Raw genomic sequence first — 12,170 nt, 5'->3', positions numbered from 1 at the left:
TGGTGCTGTATAATCTACATGATGTTTTGGTGCTGGGATTGCCATGGCTGCAATCTCATAACCCAGTCCTCGACTGGAGAGCTATGTCTGTGTTAAGCTGGGGATGTAAAGGAACTCATGGGGACGTACCTTTGGTTTCCATTTCATCATCTATTCCCTCTGAGATTCCTGAATTCTTGTCTGACTTTCGTGACGTTTTTGAAGAACCCAAGGTTAGTTCACTACCTCCGCACCGGGAGTGCGATTGTGCCATAGACTTGATTCCGGGTAGTAAATACCCTAAGGGTCGTTTATTTAATCTGTCTGTGCCTGAACACGCTGCTATGCGAGAATATATAAAGGAGTCCTTGGAAAAGGGACATATTCGTCCTTCGTCATCTCCCTTAGGAGCCGGTTTTTTCTTTGTGTCTAAGAAAGACGGCTCTTTGAGGCCGTGTATTGATTATCGACTTTTGAATAAAATCACGGTTAAATATCAATATCCGTTACCACTGCTTACTGATTTGTTTGCTCGTATAAAGGGGGCCAAGTGGTTCTCTAAGATTGATCTCCGTGGGGCGTATAATTTGGTGCGAATCAAGCAGGGGGATGAGTGGAAAACCGCATTTAATACGCCCGAGGGCCATTTTGAGTATTTGGTGATGCCTTTTGGTCTTTCAAATGCCCCTTCAGTCTTCCAGTCCTTTATGCATGACATTTTCCGCGATTATTTGGATAAATTTATGATTGTGTATCTGGATGATATTCTGATTTTTTCGGATGACTGGGACTCTCATGTCCAGCAGGTCAGGAGGGTTTTTCAGGTTTTGCGGTCTAATTCCTTGTGTGTGAAGGGTTCTAAGTGTGTTTTTGGGGTTCAAAAGATTTCTTTCTTGGGATACATTTTTTCCCCCTCTTCCATCGAGATGGATCCTGTCAAGGTTCAGGCTATTGGTGATTGGACGCAACCCTCTTCTCTTAAGAGTCTTCAGAAATTTTTGGGCTTTGCTAACTTTTATCGTCGATTTATTGCTGGTTTTTCTGATGTTGTAAAACCATTGACTGATTTGACTAAGAAGGGTGCTGATGTTGCTGATTGGTCCCCTGATGCTGTGGAGGCCTTTCGGGAGCTCAAGCGCCGCTTTTCTTCCGCCCCAGTGTTGCGTCAGCCTGATGTTGCTCTTCCTTTTCAGGTTGAGGTCGACGCTTCTGAAATCGGAGCTGGGGCGGTGTTGTCGCAGAGAAGTTCCGACTGCTCCGTGATGAGACCTTGTGCTTTTTTTTCCCGTAAATTTTCGCCCGCCGAGCGGAATTATGATATTGGGAATCGGGAGCTTTTGGCCATGAAGTGGGCTTTTGAGGAGTGGCGTCACTGGCTTGAGGGGGCCAGACATCAGGTGGTGGTATTGACTGACCACAAAAATTTAATTTACCTTGAGTCTGCCAGGCGCCTGAATCCTAGACAGGCGCGCTGGACGTTGTTTTTCTCTCGGTTTAATTTTGTGGTGTCGTACCTTCCGGGTTCTAAGAATGTTAAGGCGGATGCCCTTTCTAGGAGTTTTGAGCCTGACTCCCCTGGTAATTCTGAGCCCACAGGTATCCTTAAAGATGGAGTGATATTGTCTGCCGTTTCTCCAGACCTGCGGCGGGCCTTGCAGGAGTTTCAGGCGGATAGACCTGATCGTTGCCCACCTGGTAGACTGTTTGTTCCTGATGATTGGACCAGTAGAGTCATCTCTGAGGTTCATTCTTCTGCGTTGGCAGGTCATCCTGGAATCTTTGGTACCAGGGATTTGGTGGCAAGGTCCTTCTGGTGGCCTTCCCTGTCACGAGATGTGCGAGGCTTTGTGCAGTCTTGTGACGTTTGTGCTCGGGCCAAGCCTTGTTGTTCTCGGGCTAGTGGATTGTTGTTGCCCTTGCCTATCCCGAAGAGGCCTTGGATGCACATCTCGATGGATTTTATTTCGGATCTGCCTGTTTCTCAGAAGATGTCTGTCATCTGGGTGGTGTGTGACCGTTTCTCTAAGATGGTCCATCTGGTTCCCTTGCCTAAGTTGCCTTCTTCTTCCGAGTTGGTTCCTCTGTTTTTTCAAAATGTTGTTCGTTTGCATGGTATTCCTGAGAATATCGTTTCTGACAGAGGGACCCAATTCGTGTCTAGATTTTGGCGGGCATTCTGTGCTAGGATGGGCATAGATTTGTCTTTTTCATCTGCTTTCCATCCTCAGACTAATGGCCAGACCGAGCGGACTAATCAGACCTTGGAGACATATTTGAGGTGTTTTGTGTCTGCGGATCAGGATGATTGGGTTGCTTTTTTGCCTTTGGCGGAGTTCGCCCTCAATAATCGGGCCAGCTCTGCCACCTTGGTGTCCCCGTTTTTCTGTAATTTGGGGTTTCATCCTCGATTTTCCTCCGGTCAAGTGGAATCTTCGGATTGTCCTGGAGTGGATGCTGTGGTGGAGAGGTTGCACCAGATTTGGGGGCAGGTGGTGGACAATTTGAAGTTGTCCCAGGAGAAGACTCAGCTTTTTGCCAACCGCCGTCGTCGTGTTGGTCCTCGGCTTTGTGTTGGGGACTTGGTGTGGTTGTCTTCTCGTTTTGTCCCTATGAGGGTTTCTTCTCCTAAGTTTAAGCCTCGGTTCATCGGCCCGTACAAGATATTGGAGATTCTTAACCCTGTGTCCTTCCGTTTGGACCTCCCTGCATCCTTTTCGATTCATAATGTTTTTCATCGGTCATTGTTGCGCAGGTATGAGGTACCGGTTGTGCCTTCCGTTGAGCCTCCTGCTCCGGTGTTGGTTGAGGGTGAGTTGGAGTACGTTGTGGAAAAGATCTTAGACTCTCGTGTTTCCAGATGGAGACTCCAGTATCTGGTCAAATGGAAGGGATACGGTCAGGAGGATAATTCTTGGGTCACTGCCTCTGATGTTCATGCCTCCGATCTTGTCCGTGCCTTTCATAGGGCTCATCCTGATCGCCCTGGTGGTTCTGGTGAGGGTTCGGTGCCCCCTCCTTGAGGGGGGGGTACTGTTGTGAAATTGGATTCTGGGCTCCCCCGGTGGCCACTTGTGGAATTGAACTTGTGTGCATCATCCCCTCTGTTCACCTGCTCCTATCAGGATGTGGGAGTCGCTATATAACCTTGCTCCTCTGTCAGTTTCTTGCCGGTCAACAATGTAATCAGAAGCCTTCTGTGCTTGTTCCTGCTACTAGACAACTCCCAGCTAAGTTGGACTTTTGTCCTTGTGTGTTTTTGCATTTTGTTCCTGTTCACAGCTGCTGTTTCGTTACTGTGTCTGGAAAGCTCTTGTGATCGGAAATTGCCACTCTGGTGTTATGAGTTAATGCTAGAGTCTTAAAGGAATTTCTGGATGGTGTTTTGATAGGGTTTTCTGCTGACCATGAAAGTGTCCTTTCTGTCTTCCTGCTATCTAGAAAGCGGACCTCGATTTTGCTAAACCTATTTTCATACTACGTTTGTCATTTCATCTAAAATCACCGCCAATATATGTGGGGGCCTCTGTCTGCCTTTTGGGAAAATTTCTCTAGAGGTGAGCCAGGACTGTCTTTTCCTCTGCTAGGATTAGGTAGTTCTCCGGCTGGCGCTGGGCATCTAGGGTTAAAAAACGTAGGCATGCTACCCGGCCACTTCTAGTTGTGCGGCAGGTTTAGTTCATGGTCAGTATAGTTTCCATCTTCCAAGAGCTAGTTCTCATATATGCTGGGCTATGTTCTCTCGCCATTGAGAATCATGACACTGGGTGTTTCCTATTTAACCTGGCTTTCCTGTCATTCCCTTGCCGGCTATCAATGTACTCAGATGTGCTCAGTTTGGTTCCTGACTACCTGCTCCCAGATCTCTCAGGATAAGCTAAGTTCTGTTTTTCAGTTGTTTGGTTTTTTGTCCAGCTTGCTAATTATGACTCTATGCTAGCTGGTAGCTCTAGTGGGCTGAGGTTCTCCCCATGTGCCATGAGTTGGCACATGGGTTCTTGTAATCTCAGGATGGTTTTTGATTAGGGTTTTTTGCTGACCGCTCAGACCCCTTTTGTATCATTCTGCTTTCTAGTTATAGCGGGCCTCATTTTGCTAAATCTATTTTCATCTCTATGTGCGTGCCTTCCTCTCATTTCACCGTCAATACATGTGGGGGGCAACTATACCTTTTGGGGTTCATTCCTCTGGAGGCAAGCTAGGTCTTTATTTCCTCTGCAGTGCTAGTTAGCTCTTAGGCTGGCGCGTGGCGTCTAGAATCAACGTAGGCACGCTCCCTGGCTATTTCTAGTTGTGTTTGTCAGGAGTAGGGCAGCGGTCAGCCCAGGTTCCATCACCCTAGAGCTTGTCAGTTATTTATGTTATTTTGCTTGTCCAGTGCGATCCCCAGCCATTGGGATCCATGACACCAGGCCCCTTCCGGCGCTGCGGCGGCTTCCTATTGACGTGCGGGCGCGCGCCCGCACGTCAATAGTTAACAGCCGCCAGCCAATTGGAGGCTGGCAGCTAAAATCGGCCGCAGCGCACACGTCGCCAGCGTCTGACGTCATTGTCAGTCACCGGCGAGTGTGCGCTGCTGGAGGGAGCTCGCCGCTGGAGCGCCAGTCAGGTGAGGAGAACTCTTTTTTTTGTTTGTTTTTTTTGCGAATGGCAATCCGGGGGGCCCGGGGCAATATGCTGGACACACTGGGGCAATGCTGGAGACACTGGGGCAGATTGCTGGACACACTGGGGGCAATGCTGGAGGACACACTGAGGCAGATTGCTGGACACACTGGGGGCAATGCTGGAGACACTGGGGGCAATGCTGGAGGACACACTGGGGCAGATGATTGCTGGACACACTGGGGCAATGCTGGAGACACTGGGGGCAATGCTGGAGGACACACTGGGGCAGATGATTGCTGGAGACACTGGGGGCAATGCTGGAGACACTGGGGCAGATTGCTGGGCACACTGGGGCAATGCTGGAGACACTGGGGCAGATTGCTGGACACACTGGGGCAATGCTGGAGACACTGGGGCAGATTGCTGGACACACTGGGGGCAATGCTGGAGACACTGGGGCAGATTGCTGGAGACACTGGGGCAATGCTGAAGACAGTGGGGCAGATTGCTGGAGACACTGGGGCAGATTGCTGGAGACACTGGGGCAGATTGCTGGAGACACTGGGGCAATGCTGGAGGACACACTGGGGCAGATTGCTGGAGACACTGGGGCAGATTGCTGGAGACACTGGGGCAATGCTGGAGGACACACTGGGGAAATGCTGGAGACACTGGGGCAATGCTGGAGACACTGGGGCAGACTGCTGGACACACTGGGGCAATGCAGGAGGACACACTGGGGCAGACTGCTGGACACACTGGGGCAGATGATTGCTGGAGACACTGGGACAATGCTGGAGACACTGGGGCAATGCTGGACATACTGGGGCAGATTGCTGGACACACTGGTGGTAATATGCTGGACACACTGGGGCAGATTGCTGGACACACTGTCTGGGGGCAATGCTGGACACACGGGGGGCAATATGCTGGAGTCAGACACTGGGGCAGATTGCTGGAGACACTGTCTGGGGGCAATGCTGGACACACTGGGGCAGATTGCTGGACATACTGGGGCAATATGCTGGACATACTGGGGCAGATTGCTGGACACACTGGGGGTAATATGCTGGACACACTGGGGGTAATATGCTGGACACACTGGGGCAGATTGCTGGACACACTGGGGGCAGGACTGGAGGCATGGGCAGAATGTAGACACGGGGCATGATTGGAGACACGGGGCAGAATGAAAGACATGGGGCAGGATTGGATCATGGGGCAGGATGGATATGATGGAGACAGATGGGGCAGGATGGGGAGATCACATGGGGTAGAATGGATACTCATGAGTGCAGGATGGGAGAACATATGGCTGGAGCCAGGAATGAGACACACGGGGCCAGGGTGTGGGAATATTATTACCATAGGGGCTAATTAAGGGATATTATTACTGCAGTGATGTATTTATTTTATTTTTTGAGTATACTGTTTTAAATGGGGGGGCGGTCCTGTTACTGTGCAGAGTGACACTATATCGCTTTTTTTTCTCCATGTGGTGTAATGTAGAAGTTTTGAAAAACGAAGTAATGTGTTCTGCAAGCAGAGCTCGAGATAACTGTGTTATTTCCTGCAGAGACGAGTCCTGGCTGGAAGAAATGATGGCGGTCTGTGCTGGATGAAAGATGAAGGACTTCACCTAGAGACGTCACTGGTGAGTCAGTGTTACCTATACACTGACACTATACACTGTATACTATATACAGAGGTCCTGTATATAATGTCACCAGTGATCACTGTATTACCTCTACACAGACACTGCATACTAAGTACAGATCTCCTGTGAATACTGGCACTTATGGTGATAGTATTGTGTTTTTTTTTTTTAATTACTGATCAGTATTGTAGTATTCAGTCACTATGTGGTGGTAATATGTGGTCTGGAAATGGTGTGGTATTTGTCCCTTGAATGTGCTATTTGGTCACCAAGTGGTGGTAATATGTGGTCTTGACATGGTGCAGTGGTATTTGTTCCTTGTATGTGATATTATTCGATCACTGTGGTTGTAATTTGTGGTCTGGTCATGGTGCGGTGGTATTTGTTCCTTGTATGTGATATTATTGGTCAAAATATACCTAAATTGTATTGCAGATTTTAACAAATATTTAATAGGTTACAGTAGAGTAGGGCCCGGCCATTTTTTCGGAATAATCTGGTTCGGGTATCACATGACCCCCGTCACATGACCCCCGTAACAGACCCCGGTCACATGACCCCCGTCACATGACCAGGGGGGCCCACAGTGTCTGAGCAGCCCGGGGCCCTGGCTACCCTTAATCCACCCCTGATTCCAGGCTATGGGCCGCACGCAAATCTGCATAAGAATCCGTCTCCTGAAATTATTTTAAATAAAAAAGTGATCCATATCTAGTGGCGGCTCTCTGCTCTCCTGATCTCACTGCAGAGCTGTGTGTGATTATACCTGACACATCTGCAGGTGCCTCACACCTTCAGCTTCCATCTCACAGACAGAGTTGTAACATTGTTGCAATATAGCAGAGGTGTAAGAGCTGCAGCAAATGTGTTTGTAAGAAGACAAAGTTGTACCTGGAAGAGCTGTGGGACATATATACCAGGAAGGGGCCCAAGATGAGAGATAAATATACCTGGACGTTACCTAGGATGAGGGACATTGCTACATAATGAGAGGGGGGTATCACCTATGACCTTATAGGATATAAAAAGCTACAAAGGTCCGTACATCTGACCAACATGCATGGGGGGGCCAGGTCCAAATTTTGCACCAAGGCCCATCAAACACTATTTATGCTACTGAATCTAGTAAACTATACAGTATGTGTAACTTTTAGATATTTGTCAACAATAACTTGCCATGTTGGTTCATTATGTAAGCCAACCTATGTACTTTGCTATATGACAAAGACTGTAAGATCTGGATTGAAGCATTATGTATCCTGCCTGGAACAACCAGAAGAAATGAAGCCAGAAATGTTACTAGCCAGAAATACTGCTAGAACAGCACTATCATTGGGGTTAGATCCAGCTAATTTGTTACAGTATGTAGCCTTAAATGATTCATTTCATAATTTCAGATTAAATGCTTTCTGAATTTATTGATTGTGATTCTTTATAAGAAATTATGTTTGAAGGCTTATTTTGTTTTGATTTCTTTAGGATATTAGCTATAGATAAAGTTAAGTATTTATCCAAGAAAGTTATTGCAATTACACATGTTTTATTATATACATGTTCATTTACGTTGTGTGTATTGGAGCAACACAAAAAAACTGAGAAAAAAAGGCAAATTGAACGTAATTTCAGCCAAAATCCCCAAAAATGTGCCAGACAAATTTTTGACATTTTTCCAATATTGTGGATAAGCAATTTTGTTTCAATCATGTGATGCTCACTCACTTGTAGCAAGTAACAGGTGTGTGCAATATGAAAATCACACCTGAAAACAGATAAAAAGGGGAGAAGGTGACTCAGTCTTTGCATTGTGTGTCTGTGTGTCCCACACTAAGCATGGAGAACAGAAGGAGAAGAAAGGAACTGTGGGAGAACTTAAGAACCAAAATTTATCAAAAATATCAACATTCTCAAGGTCACGAGTCCATCTTCAGAGATCTTGATGTTCCTTTGTCCATGGTGTGCAACATAATTAAGAAGTTTACAACCCGTCATTGTAGCTAATATCCTTGGACGTGGACAGCATAGAAAATTTGATGAAAGGTTGCAACACAGGAAAGTCTGGATGGTGAATATGAAGCCCAATCAAGTTCCAAAGAAATTCAAGTGGTCCTGCAGGCTCAGGGTGCTTCAGTGTCAGCATGAACTATCCTTCAATATTTGAATGACTTGCTAACACAGAAAATATAAAAAAGCTAGATTGCAGCTTACCAAAACGTACGTGAGCCAAAATCCTTCTGGGAAAATATTTTGTGGACAGATGAGACCAAGATAAAACTTTTTGGTAAATCACATCATTATACTGTTACCAAAAATGGAATGAGGCCGTCTAAGAAAATAACAGAGCACCTACAGTTCATTATGGTGGAGGTTCAAAGATGTTTTGGTGTTGTTTAGCTGCCTTTGGCACCAAATGCCTTGACTCTGTGCAAAGCATCGTGAAATCTTAAGATTACAAAAGAATTTTGTGTTGCAATGTAGTTCTCAGAGTCAAAAAGCTGGGTTTGTGTCCTAGGTTCCAGCAAGACAATTGACTCCAAACATATTTCAAGAAGCACCCAGACATTGATGGAAGCAAAGCACTGGAGAGAATGTTTAGATATCATCAGGGGCGTAACGCAACTGGACCCATGGAGGAGGGGGGGTGCTGACTCCTATTTCACCTGTGCATATTCGGAAGCACATTCAGGTTAAAGGTATTACAGTATAGATACCTTAAGCTGCAATACACATCACCAGACAATAAGATGCCTGCAGCTGACATTGGCTTGCTAGGGTACTTTTCATCCAAGTGAGCGCTCAATCACAATTTACCAATTTTTTACCAATAAAAAATTAAAAACATTGCTTTTATTTGTACTTCAGTACCAATAGAAACATCTGACTAAAAGATTCAAAAACTAGAGAAGCAACAAACTTTGTGAAAATCCATATTTATATCAGTCTCAAAACTTTTGGCCACAACTGTATGTCTTAGTAGAACATTTGGCATCACACTGCCTCCATCTACATGTTTCATTCCTATAGCGCCTTCTAAAGTCATTGTTTTTGCAGGTAAGCAATGAGAAGTTCCCTGGCCGACCACATGATGTAAAAGAACACATGATTAATAGCCCAGAACTAGTGATGAGTGAATAGCATTGTTGCTCGGGTCTCCCCGAACATGCTCGGGTGATCTCCGAGTATTTTGTAGTGCTCGGACATTTAGTTTTCGCCTAAGCCGTATGATTTATGGCAGTTGGACAGCCTGAATACATGTGGGAATTCCCTGACAAACATGCATTCCTCACATGTATTCAGCCTGGCTAGCAGCCATAAATCATACGGCTGAGGCGAAAACTAAATGTCCGAGCACTAACAAATACTCGGAGATCACCCGAGAGTGCTCGAGGAGACCTGAGCAACAATGCTATTCGCTCATCACTACCCAGAACACATTCTTCTATTCTTACATGGTCCGCTTACTCAATGTAAAAACATTTGGGAATTACACCTTTCCATAGCCAGCTTTCATAGTTTCAGCATTTCTGCTACTGTAGCCCTCACTCCTTATGCATATGAAATGACCACTGGTTGCCTTTGGTCCTTACACCAGTTTCCTAGTTGACTTTTCTTTGGAACATACCATTTACAGACTACAAGGCATGCCATTTTGGAGATTTTCTGACCCAGTTTTCCCTGTATTAAACTCTGCAATAATCTGTTCCATTGGTTCACATTCATGATCTCTAAATTTGAATAAACATTTCCATAAATTGTTGCGGGAAAATCCTATGTTCATGGACAAATCTCAACAACATTTTATTAGGTACCAAATTATTGTTAATTACTGAGTATACATTAGAAAACCAGAGCACATCTAGTCCTCACTTATTTCAGCCATATTTATTCTCTCCAAGAGAACCACTTTAGTAGGAGGTATGTCAGTGGCTGGCTAGCTTTAGGTTACATTGATTTCCAGTTGCCGTCCACCAGCATTCCATGTTCTTATGAAAAAACATGGATGCCCAATTCCAAACAGTTTCTTGGACTATATTAAATGTTACATTTGGCAGAGCTGCATAGAGTTAAGACATCTGTTCCTTCTTTTTCTCGTAACATTTTGCGTCTTGAACTTTTTTGAAAACCTTCCAGCAGCATTTTTACGATAAATACCTAAGAACTCCTGCTTGTTGCACGTCTTTTGGGATTTATAAAAAAAACAAATAACAAGTGGGTCAGAAATGTTATTAGTCTCTGATATCATAATTCTTTTGTTAAGTCACTGTAGGCCTAAACAGTAGCTTGATGCAGTCACATGTAGAAAAATATTACACTGAACAGTCCATTATCTACAATTTGACTTATTTTCCCTTGCTAGCACATAACCATCTGGTATGAAAGCAACATAATGAGAGCTGGAATGAACAGGTTAACAAATTCTGCTGAAAGAGAAGGAAAACTGTGCCAGGCTTAATGATGCTATGCCATGAGATTCAGATCTACCAATAAAGGAGCTAATGAGAGGTGCCTCATGCAGTGTCCTCCGAAAACAGTGCAGAAAATTAACAGTCTGTGAAAAAAGCCTTTGTACCTAATGGTTTAAATTAAACATATTGTGCTAAAATATCTGCAAATGGCAAGAGATCAAGACATTTCAAGACACATACAATTAAATGCCCAGTTTTACACATCTAAGGGGTGTACGTTTTCCAATCAAAATGAACATATGGATGATTGCAAATATTTTTTCCCAGATGCATCTGTCCCTTTCCTCCATATGAATCTCTACTTTTGTGCCATCCTCTCTATAGTTATTTACTAAGTAAACTGCATTTTTTACATTCTACATTTACGACTTCACATTTCTGCCTTTCTGAACCTTATTTGCATAATGACATTTATGTAGATCTAGTTAACTGACTATTTATATGTATAAGAGTTAGAAACTGGAAACAGACCAAAACACGGGAAAAAAAACAATACACGGTATAAATTAGGTTTATAGTTACACAGTCTGATTTTCTGCAGGTCCCCAATTTACTGTGCATATAAAAGGTATCTTCTCACCCTCCCTTTTTATTTTTGATTTATTTTATTACATATCAGCATGGAATAACATTGGATTTCATTGTGATATTTATTCACCAATCAACAAATTAAAATTATATTGTTACAAAGACATTTTTTCTACATTCATTACAATTTTTAATTATAGAAAACACCAATATCAAAACAACGCAATAAAGTCAACGAAATCTGTATTATTAATATATTAAATTAGACACACAATAATTACAGAAAGTACAGTATGTGGTAAGAAAAGATCACCAACACCGTTAATGAACTCACGTATCACCCCTGGACATCCTCGCACACCTTGCTGCTTGCTTGGGACTTACGGGTGCTTCACCTCAAATACTGTAAGATATAAGCAATCCAGAGGAAAAATTGGTGGCACTCACTATCCCATAAAACTTCTTCTTTATTCAATGAACCTTAAAACACAGATGCAGGAGAATGTTGGAGCCAATGAGGCGCCATTGTGTGCGTAACGGCTGTTGTCCGTTCTTGTACCTGCATTCATGTTTTAAGGTTCATTGAATAAAGAAGAACTTTTATGGGATTATGAAAAATAAAACCATAATGAAGACCATGCTGGACTGATAATAAATGTAGCCACAGGGATATATTTACTGCAAATAATCACTCACTATATAGTATAGGCAGCGAAATAAACATTAAGTATATTTGGGAGTAAGGTAATATAACAGTTATAATAACTCCCCATTTGATCAAGAATTCAAAATTAAGTGATATGACAGAAAGACTCATTATATACCCAATGGGTTCAACCACTGGACAAAGCTGTTGTTGTGAAACGCTTGTCGGGTGCAGCGGAACTTCACCCTCTACCTTGGTGCTGTATTATTGGAGCCATGTGGGTATATAACAG

Source organism: Ranitomeya variabilis, chromosome 2 (genome assembly GCF_051348905.1).
Source record: "Ranitomeya variabilis isolate aRanVar5 chromosome 2, aRanVar5.hap1, whole genome shotgun sequence".
In the NCBI taxonomy this organism is placed as follows: Eukaryota; Metazoa; Chordata; class Amphibia; order Anura; family Dendrobatidae; genus Ranitomeya; species Ranitomeya variabilis.
The sequence above is the reverse complement of the archived record's forward strand: the minus strand, read 5'-3'. Positions refer to the sequence as shown.